General features: G+C 40.6%; 2 long non-coding RNA genes across 2 annotated transcripts; both read left to right on the plus strand.

Annotated features, from left to right (window-relative positions):
* The first annotated feature begins 6 nt into the window (after positions 1-6).
* Positions 7-4,758, plus strand: LOC112072498 (uncharacterized). The gene is made up of 2 exons (XR_002894328.2): positions 7-446; positions 4,558-4,758. It is a non-coding gene; the product is annotated as an uncharacterized lncRNA (long non-coding RNA).
* Positions 4,759-8,145: 3,387 nt separating this feature from the next.
* LOC112072496 (uncharacterized) lies at positions 8,146-8,798 on the plus strand. Its single transcript, XR_002894327.2, has 3 exons — positions 8,146-8,230; positions 8,340-8,483; positions 8,716-8,798. It is a non-coding gene; the product is annotated as an uncharacterized lncRNA (long non-coding RNA).
* Positions 8,799-9,591: the final 793 nt, after the last annotated feature.

Raw genomic sequence — 9,591 nt, forward strand, 5'->3', positions numbered from 1 at the left:
CAAGCTAAGGACAACGAACACAATTGCATTTTATCAATGGCAATTTGAATGCACAGAGATATTGTGACGGCCTGAGGCACATTGTCTTGAGGCCCATTGTCGTGCCATTTTTCCATTGCCATCACCTTTTTTAAGGAATCTGTGACCAACAGATGCATATCTGTATTCCCAATCATGTGAAAWCCACAGATTAGGGCCTAATTTATTTATTTCAATTGACTGATTTCTTTTTATGAACTGTAACTCAGTAAAATCTTTGAAATTGTTGTATGTTGAGTTTATATTTTTGCTCAGTATATGTTGAAGTTTGAAGTATACCTACCTAATTCTGTTCTCCATATCGACGACTGTTGGTTAGCAGGCAAGAGGTGAAGCTGGAGGTGAGATCTTTGCCAGAGCCCCAATGATGGCCATAGCAGCATAGACCAGCTCTTGGCCCCTCAAAGGTACTGGTTGGTCACACACAAACACAAACACACACCTTGTGGAACCAACCTGATCTCTGCGTTCACCTTTCTATTTCATATCGTGAAATAGAATGGTGAACACAGCAGTCAGGCTGGTTCCACAAGGCTAGGTTATGCCCTGGACTTTATATGGGGTGGCAGGTAGCCTAGCAGTTAAGAGTGTTGATCCAGTAATCAAAAGGTTGCTGGTTCAAATTCCCCTGCTGACTAGGTAAAAAAAGTGTTGATGTACTCTTGAGCAAGGCACTTAATCCTAATTGCTCCTGTAAATCACTCTGAATAAGAGTGTCTGCTAAATGTAAATATATGTTTAAGAAGTAAAAAATAAGCAACAAATAATGTCAGTTTACTACATAAATGATTTTTCACAATTCGGTTATCAAATGTATTGAAGTTGCTGCTATCTATGTAATATCACTTATGATTATCAAAATATACAGTACTTAACCATCAGTCTATGGTCTAGCTAGCGATATAATCACCACTAGTGTGCTAGGTTACCTGATGGGAAAAGCTACATGTAGTGTTTTATCACGTGCAACTATGTTGACAATAGTAATTGGCTGATGCGGATTTTGAGATGGAGAAAAGGTTTAAGAGCTTGATTCAATCCGTATCGTAAAAGTATTGTGGAAGATCTGCGTAAAAATTAAAAGGTAATTAACGATTGAGCCGACATATGCAGCGTTTACCGTGAATGCAGTCTCCCCAAACGCGGAACATTGCCTTTAAATTGCACTATAACACGCGATACATTTGCGATACAGATTGAATCCAGCCACARGTGTAAACTTTTTCTAGCGTTTGTTCGGGAGTATGGACCCGAGGAGTTTTATTAAACTTTGGACTCGATTGAATCGGTATCGCCGAAGTTCAGAGCTATAGCGCGAATAAAATTTAAAGGCAATGTTTTTGCGTTAGCAGATCGTGCACTCACGGTAAACGCTGCATATCTCGACTCAATCGGAAATTACGTTTAAATTTCAAATTGATATCATTGCTGGAGTACATTAATTGCTACAAACGACATGTACACATTTTCAAATCTAGATAGCAGATTTATGACCAGACAATCACAGCTAACAATTTCCTTATATTAGTAATTGTTGCGTAATCGTACTGAAGGTAGGTAAGGAGTCAGGCGCAGGAGAGCAGCAGATGTCAATGTAGCGTCTTTAATAGGCAAGTCCAAAACCGGTACAGGTACAATGTCCATAAACACCCAAGACAAAATAGAACACACAGTTGCTCACTGAGGAGGAAAACAACGCTCCTTACTATACTTAACACACGGTACACATGTGAATAAACTGAGGAACAACCTCCACGAGCAACAAGAAAATAACCCCGCACAAACCTAAGCGGCGGGAACAGGGGTAAATAAACACGCAGAAATTAAAGCAAATGAAAACCAGGTGTGAATGAACCAAAGACAAAACCAATGGAAAAGGAAAAATGGATCGGTGATTGCTAGTAGGCCGGCGACGCCGACCGCCGAGCACCACGAACAAGGAGAGGAATCACCTTTGGTGGGAGTCGTGACAGTAATATTAAAATGTTCTTGTAGAAATTGCCCAATGTCAATATGTCTTGCATGGCAAAACTTATACTTCAATACATAATAGCTTTATAAAACATCATGACTAGTGATGACTAGTGTTTACAGTCATGGTATAGCACATAGAGCTAGAGGACTCTTTGCAATTATAGTGTCCGTGACAGCATGGGTAGCACCATTGAGGCTATCTCCATTTTGAAGTAGTCAGTTTTCTTCACAAGTGCTGATCCCTCCTGATGACCCGGTTGGACATGACTCCAACAGGGTCACCAGAAGGGTTCAGCCAGTGACGTTGGAAGTCCCACCCAGTTGACTGCATTAAAATGTTGGAAGCCCTCAATGGCGCTGCTCATGCTGATARGGCCTTTTGGCCACAAGAGGCCTCTATCATTCTCTGTGTTGTAGCCAAATAACACCCATTTTAAATGATATACCCATGATGCTTTGCATTAATTATTCAAAGGAGCCACTCCCATTAGTCTTAACATCACCAAGGCCCTGAGGTGCATTCTGTTCGCTTGAATGTTTGCTATGTTGTGGAACAGTTTGTACTGAAAAACCATGTGTTTAATACCATTCCATTCACTCCATTACGGACATTGTTATGAGTTGTCCTCCCCTCACCAGCCTCCACCGTTGAGAGTATCCCTAGCCTATATCCAAGAATCTTGACTGAAATCCTTTTCTTCATTTATGTATGACAATGTGACTGATTTAATTTATGTATYACAGTGTGAATGGTTTCCATCCCAGTGCTGACAGAGGGGGAAATCATGCGGGAGGGAGCCTGAGGGTTGCTGGCATCAATATCTCAGGTGCCTCTCCAACCCAATGTGTGATCGTGCGTCTGTGTGTGTATATCGGAGAGGTTGGATAAAAAAGCAGAAGACACACTTCCATCTCATAAGGACTAATACAAGTTTATCTCATCTTCATTTAGTTTAGCTAATTAAAGATATTTTCTCCAGCTGATCTGTAACTGCAGCAGCAACAACTGTCCCTCCTTCTCACTGGGATCTATACACCACATGCCCATCCCAAATGGCCCTTTGTTGTGCATTTTTCACAAGGGCTAATAAGGATCTGCTCAAAAGTAGACACTACACTTGACTTACGCAATCAAGCACAATAATGACAAGACATTTACATTTTAGTCATTTAGCAGACACAGAGCAACTAGGGTGAAGTGCCTTGCTCAAGGGCACATCAACAGATTTTTCACCTAATCAGCTCAGGGATTCAAACCCACAACCTTTCAGTTACTGGCCCAATGCACTTAACCACTAGGCTACCTGCCTAGTTTGCCTGTTAGCAGAATTGAATACCCAATATGAACTCTGTTACATCAATGCATTGGTTGAACAAGCCGTTTCAGAACACCTGGATGACTCTGAGGGTGATGTTAATGGATCAGGACACGTGGGTTCAATCTTCACTGTCCCAGCAATAGACACCAACCAAATGATTATGAACTGTAATGAGGAAAACAGGTCAATCAAACAGGATATGACTCACAAGGTTGCTTCCTGTCACAACCAAACGGTGTACTCATTCACTCACTTTCTCTTTCTCAGTCATTATTGATATTGTTGTACTGTAATAGATTAAGAATTTGGCTTTTGGCTCATTGGGTAAAAGCTGACATACACTGCCCAGCAGTTGTATAATGTGTTCTACAATGGGGGTAATTCTTTCATTGTTAACATCTTGCGTCTGTCGATGATGTGAATGCAATGCAATTTTGGTTCAAAACCTTTTCTGACACATTAGTTTAGTGTAAGATATAATTGACTGTTTGAATATGATGGATGAAATACCTTTGTGCCTGAAGTGATGATGATATGAATATTATGTGGAAAGTCTTTTCAAGCTTATGTGTGGCATGAAGAGTGTGTGCTTCTACTATTATAACAACTTGGGTCCCATTGTAGCAATCCAGATTCATACCACGTTCATACACTTAATGGTGTTAAGAATGAACAAGAATTCAGGAGAGAGGACCAGACTTGAACGCAACTACTTTAACTAGCCTTGAACGCAACTACTTTAACTAGCCTTGAACGCAGCTCCCTTGCAACTCAACGTGCACCAGCTTCTACTCGTTGACAATCAGCCTCCACGCCTGTTTGCAACACTGCAACATCAACATATGTAAAAATGGCAGGATTCTATGTTTTGTAGAAAAAAAATATAAAGATAAGTGTTTCCAATGATAGAATCAACCAATTAGTAGATAATAAGTAGGCAATATCTACTCACAATTGGTCAAAATCACATGATGCACATTGATGATCTATTTGAAACACTTATCTTCCTCTACAAAACATAGAAACGCACCGTTTTCACACATGTTGATGTTGGTGTGATGCTAGAAATGATGAATATGAAGTTGAAAAATTGTGAAGTTTCCCTTTAAACCTGACCAAACTAACATTCTGCCTCTTTGTTCTGCAGTGCATGTCTGTTGCACCACATTGCCTTACTAGCCTTACCAAGTGTTGCATCCCTCACCTTCCCTCACCTTCTATATAGGATCTCTTACGTTCTTCCAAAGATCTCCTGGGGGATTGGCGTCACCACAGCAGTCATCTACCACGGCCTGATGATGATGTCTACCTGAGACTCCAAGCCAAACTCTACAGAGTCCATCCCCTGGATCCTTCACCTGCAGCCCGTGGCTTCATCCCGTCCATTCTCACATCCATTCAATTTCCTCAAAATAAATTCTAAACTATTTCGATGTCTGGTCCTTAAACTCGGGAATTTGAAATCGTTTTTATTGACTTTGACAAGGAACACATTTACAAGTTGTTTATTTTATTTTGCTAATCATTTCACAAAACCATCCACAAGCAAACTCATGTTGCCTGCCCTCTCCATCCCAAATTGGTTGTCTGTAGGCTACAGAGAAGCATACAGTAAATCAAGTATAATATTACAAACAAAGAATTACAATAACTTCATAATACATCAGCAATATATAGAATATATAGGATCAATATGTTATATAGCAAATGTAGGGTACACAAATCAGATCAAATGATTCAGTCATACTGGCATTTGAACTATAGGATGATGTGGTCTCAGACGCACAGTTTTGTTCACACAAATGATAGGCTACTTCTTAAATAAGCATTATTTGGGGTTCAACGCTGCCTGATGTTGGCTACCATGGAAACCATTAAATGTGCTTTTGTGCTAATATTTATCGAATTGCATATTCAATTTTAACAGTCCTTCCAAGTGAGGGTAAATTTATTCTTGTCATACTTCAGTGTGTAGAAATGCGCTAGAATGAAGGCTATATGACCCCACGTTGAGACGCATGAGGGAGCTCTGTGCGCTTTGGATAGGTTTATGGTACCCTTTTACGCGGGTAAAATGTTAATGTTTCTCTACACCTAGGGACACAATAAAGCACAAACTCACGTCGATAGAACCAAATACAATGTTGTGTGTCATTGAGATATGGTCGATCTATGTTTAGAATTCTTCCTTAGGCCGAAAAGTTTAGCCGACGCCTTTGGTGAGCCCAGCGAATATTTACGCGCCAAGAATGTTTAACCATTTCCGTGCCCGCAGCGTGACTGTTTTATTAACCTTGGGTTGTACACACAAAATATGCAATAAAGTACTCCAAATCAATCGGGGCATGAACTCTGTGCAGTAATAAATAAATATGTTATTTGTCTTCTCTGTCTGTTGGCAAGGAGACCCTGGTGTCCAGAGCTGTTTATCAGCTATATACAATGCGTCCTCTACAGAAAATATAACCGTGGGCTAACTCGTGGGTTAATATATAATTTGGACCATATGGCATTTTAAAATCCACCCTTTATTTCAGTGGCACTTCGATCTGTGTGGACCTAGCTAATGATGCCCAATTAGTCATTAAACAGGACCAAAAGACGAGCCTTGTGTGGTTTCACATTTGCTAATATTTGCTCGTCAAATATTTCCTTTGAAACGTTTACAGCGCATTTTATCTGTTGGCTGGTCAAGAGACATCTGCGAGGGTTTTCCTCGTCCTTTTTTTCTAAATGAAAGTCCCAATTGGTCCCCCCACATTCGCCCTATCCGACTATTTGTTCATGCTTGAAAGAAAATGTAATAAAAGAGTCTGGATGATGGATTTATGATTTATCAGAAGCACTTTACCATATGGCAGTCGACATCGGGACAGATTTTCAAATGTTAGCTTTAAAAAAAGGAGACTCGATCAGACTAATCTTAAACACTGACTTGGGAAAGGATGCTCAAGTCACGTGACCCGAGACGTGTCGCTTGGAGATGGAATACAGTAAATGGAATTAACTTACCTTTGGTGTCACGTGTGAAATTCGATTTTGAAAGGCCAAATGAGTATATTCATTAGCCCAACAGAAAACATGTAGATTGTTCTTGACACAGCATATGGTCCATCTTCAGGATACAATACTGTATTATGCGCATAATTGTCTAGAGAGAGCAGTGGATGCGAGCTTCCTATTCCCTTATATTATGTACCTTACCAAATAGTTATCAGAAATTGAATAGCCTAACGGACTATACTTGAAACCCGTCTAGTTGTAAGCCACTGTAGTCCACTGTAAATACACTGCATGTGAGATAAAAATGTCCCCTGTTGGCCCTACAGTTTATTACATGGCATTGCATTCTTCTGCTTCAAGTTCACAATTGCAAAAGCTGTTTTWATAGGTCTAGTTAACCCATAATAAACTTTTTTTTACAAAAATCTTGGGGCAATAATTTTGACCACAACGTTGAAAACAAATTTTACATTGGCACTTTATAAGGGTCATCCATATTTATATCCTATAATGTGTGGGGTTAAATATTGTGGTTCGCAGCTTGACTTCCAGACAATCGAGTCTGAATAGACTGGGTTACTTGAGAGTCGGGTACAGTAGGCCTACATGCAATATTGACATTTCTCCTATCAGACCACTACGTCATCTAGAAAAGGCTGATAGGGTATATATTTGTGAAGTCGCGCGTGATTCCTGTCAGTGGCGACCTGTGCAACAGACAGGTGTGAATTGGCATCCCCTCAGACTCCGAATATTCACATTTTACAGGTAGGTTAGGGTGTTTTATGCACTTTACAATCAGGTCAGTGCATTTTGGGATGAAGTTCCTCATATAACAGTTTATTCTCTTGTTTATCAAAGGAAACTCGCACTGTATACAGGAATGATCTTGTTGTTTCATTTGATACGGCTCTGAAGAACCAATTGACATGTGTGGAACAAATGTGGACCTGTCAAACGAAGGTAGGTCTATATGCAAACGAAGGACTAACTATAATGTGTTAGAAGATTACTTATATCATTGAATTGAGTGGAGACATTTTTTCCAACAATATTCAAAGATGTTGATGCATGAAGCGTAAAATAGGTTTAAATCTTATACAAGCTATTTTATTCTGTTCTATTCTAAGGGAGCGGTGTGTCAATCAGCTTGGTGGGGTGTTTCGAACGGAGGCCGCTTCCAGCATATAAAAGGAGGAAGATGATCGAACTGGCATCGGAAGGTGTGCGCCATGCGAGATCTCCAGAATTCTGCAGGTGCGTATCAGCAGGCTTATAGGAGCTCGTGTTTGCGCCCTATTCGATATATTCGATACATGAAAAGCATAATTTGTTTTATTATTAATTTAATTTAATACATTAATATGTGTTAAATGGTGTCCTTTCAATGATCTAGTAGTACTTCTGTTATTGTGCTCTGATGGTGGATATGAATCGTGCTCAATTCATGAAAACCCAAATGTGCACTCCGCGCTGGCAGGTGTCAAATGGCTGCTGTAGCAAGATTTTGAGCAGGTACCACAAAACCGGCCTCCTGGACCCGAAGGCGACCGGAGGTAGTAGACCTCGACTCCTCACCCCCGAAGTCATCTCGAAAATAATCGAATGCAAGACGAAAAACCCAACAATATTCGCCTGGGAAATCAGAAAAAAGCTCGCGGCCGAAAGAATCTGTAAATCGGCCAAAGTTCCCAGTGAAGTGAGATCACAAGCTACACCAGAATGATACAAAGTGTGTACAACTGTGAGGGAAATAACTATATTTTTCGATTCATTAAGCATTATTTTTTCTCCTTGTCAAAAGGTGTCCTCTGTCAACCGAATTCTCAGGAAAATTCAACTCGACTCTGCGATGTTGAGTGTGGAGATTTCTGCGCACCGCCCCAGATACCCAGGTAGGCTACACATCGTACATCTTGATCTGGGAAATACACACATTTATGCCACATACACTGTGCGCAATTTGAAAAACAAAGCCATATAGTCTACTTGTATGCATTCCAGGTCTTCTAGTGGAGACCCCAACGCAGTCAGAGTGAAGGAGAGGAGGAGATGGAGACAGTTGAGGTGAACGAGCTCCAGCCTCCTGGGCCCAGCATCGCAACCGCACCACCTTCACCTTGGAGCAATGCAGAGTGTTAGAGCAAGGTAGGCCTGTACAGTAGTGGACTTTAGGCAGAACAATGTTCTACTTTTACTACGACAACTGTTTATGTACATGTAGGCTGTGTGTTTATGTGGATTAGTCTTAAACGACTTAGTTTGATTGGACTATTCCTATTTTCAACAAGCTTGTTTTAGAACAGTTGGGAAAGTGTTATCCTTTCAAGCTGAGCTTTGAGCGCTCTCTCATTCTATTCTGTCCTCCCAAACTGAGCAGAATTCACACGGAGCCACTACGCAGACATGTTCACCAGGGAAAAACTGGCATCTGAGATCAACTTCCAGAGGACACCATCAAGGTTATATGGCACAAACTATGCATGCAACCTATGTCATTTCCTGTAAAATGACCTGTAACACTGAGCTACATCTGTTATAATTGCCATTCCCCTTTGAAGTGTGGTTCTCAAACAGAAGAGCAAAATGGAGGAGGAAGCAAGTACAAGAGCAGTGTCCATGGAGCACATAGTGAGTGTTGTGTATTTTTGTTTATTATGGATCCCCATTTGCTGCTGCCAAGGGAACAGCTACTCTTCCTGGGGTCCAGCAACATTAAGGCAGTTGTATACTATTTAAAATATATGACATTATATTTAATAACACTTTTCACAAGACATTAAGTGTGTTCCCTCAAACCACTACTCTACTATCACATCTCTACAGTACAAAATCCATGTGTATGTGTGTTGTAGAGTGCGTGTCTTATCATGTGTGTGTGTGTCTGTGTGTGTGTGTCTATTCACAGTCCCCGCTCGTTCCATAAGGTGTATTTTTATCTGTTTAAAAAATAAGAAGATTATTCTGCTTGCATACGTTACCTGATGTGGAATCGAATTTCACGTTTGTCAAATGGTGTGCATCCAGACGTATTTGCCATTCCTTTTGCCTCATCCCTCTCAACCATAAAATCTTTCAATTCATCAATCCACAGGGATTTAACAGTTTTTACAGTCACTTTCTTAATGGGTCCATGCTTATTAGTAACTGGAAAAATCTATTTCATAAACGTGTCAAGTGCAGCGTCTGGTTGCTCCTCAATACACTGGCATTACACTGGGGCGGCAGGTAGCCTAGTGGTTAGAGCGTTGGACTA

This window comes from Salvelinus sp. IW2-2015, unplaced genomic scaffold (genome assembly GCF_002910315.2).
Source record: "Salvelinus sp. IW2-2015 unplaced genomic scaffold, ASM291031v2 Un_scaffold1945, whole genome shotgun sequence".
In the NCBI taxonomy this organism is placed as follows: domain Eukaryota; kingdom Metazoa; phylum Chordata; class Actinopteri; order Salmoniformes; family Salmonidae; genus Salvelinus; species Salvelinus sp. IW2-2015.